Raw genomic sequence first — 1,836 nt, 5'->3', positions numbered from 1 at the left:
TCACCAACTGTGAGCAGGGATACCTGTTTCCTTACACACACAGAATGATGTAGTCAGAAAGAAAAGCTATTAAGTCAGCAGGCACAATATAAAAAATAATGATACAATTTAGATATAACTGTAATGAGTCAAGTATATAACACTAATATCATGCTAAAATTTTATGAAAGGGAAAACTAACATTAAACATGAAATACAATAAAAGTTAAAAAAAATTCTGAAATAGAATTAGACTTGGTAATTATAGAGCAATGTTGTTAGAATTTAGCTTTAGTTGAAGGTATTTTCCTATCAATGTAGCATATTAATGATAATGGTGTCTTAAGTATAATAATAAAATTATATTTATGATCTACAAGCACAAGGACATCAAGAATCTAGACCAATGATGAGCCTTTTAGGAAGCTTCAGGGCAATTCTGTTTAAATCTTATTTCATAAAGGTCTGAATATAATGGATAATAAAAAAATATGTCCATGAAGTAGTTAACCTAACCTCACTAGACCTTGGTTTCCTCATACTATCAATGAGAATAATATTATATCTCACATAATAATGTAAGTACATTGAGTGAGATAATATGTACATATCTTTAGCAGTGTCTGGCCCATGAAAATAGCTAATATTTATTAAATTATATTTCATGCATTTTTATGACTCTCTACATGAACACACTGATTCTCACACACACACAAAAAATGTTTTGGAATTGGTATTATGATCATCCACATTTTATAGATGAGAAAGCCAAAGCAAAGGAGATTAATCTGTGAGATCACACAGAAAAGAAGTGGTACTGCCTAAGTGGACTAGCCAGACTAATTTTAGAGCTTTGACGTCAAATCTCTACTCTTTACTGCCTCTTGTAGTAATCACTGAACATACACTTTTCTGTAACAAATATGAACTCTGTAAATTGCAATTTGCATAATGTGTTATATAAATTTAATCATATATGTATTATCATTTTGATTATTTCATATTTTAGCAAGCTGCAAATGAAACTTAATTTGAATTAACTTTCTCTTTGAAAATGCTTGAAACAAAAGTTTTCAACTCACAGTAACTTTGGAAGAAAAAGCCTCCTATGAGTTTTACAAAGTTAAGAATTAATTCTAATTGTTTAGTTGAATATTCTTAGCAGCAAGATAGTATCTTTGAGCATTTCAATAACATCACAAAGCCTGATTCTTAACAGGTGAATATTCTCTAAATAATCTGAATGGGACAAAGTATGCCCTTGCATAATTTGGTGCTGGTTCCAACGTGAACACGTTTTAAGATAGGTGTTATCAGCTAAAATTTTAAAAAGTCTTCAGGATAGTCTGGGCAGAACTCACCATAGGGCAATGCGCTATGTAGTGATGAAATAGCCCCACACTCTGAGGAACCCAGGATTTGGAACTTAAGTGATTTAGATGAAACACCATATCCTACTTCAGTTTTCCTGCTTAGTAATAATGGTGAAGTAATTCACCATAGTAGGATTTTTCTTTTAATCAGATTTCCAAATTCATTTGTAAATAATTTTTCTTGTATGAAAGACAGGTGTTCAAGGTAATAGTGATATTATAATTCCTGATAAATAAGCAGCCTCTTTTCACCCATCACATTTATCACTGCTTCAGAGAGGGCACCATATACTTCCATTTATACTCTGCTAATAGCACACAGTTGAGCCTGTCGAGTAAAGAGGTTTACTGTGGAATTTGAGGACCATTCTGCTTATGTCCATCTGGCTCAAAGACACTAGGCAAATTGACCTCTCTAAACTTGAGTTACATCATCTGTAAATGACTTGAGTATCCACCCATGTGAATATTATCAGGATTAAAT

Source organism: Physeter macrocephalus, chromosome 2, assembly GCF_002837175.3.
Source record: "Physeter macrocephalus isolate SW-GA chromosome 2, ASM283717v5, whole genome shotgun sequence".
In the NCBI taxonomy this organism is placed as follows: Eukaryota; Metazoa; Chordata; class Mammalia; order Artiodactyla; family Physeteridae; genus Physeter; species Physeter macrocephalus.
The sequence above is the reverse complement of the archived record's forward strand: the minus strand, read 5'-3'. Positions refer to the sequence as shown.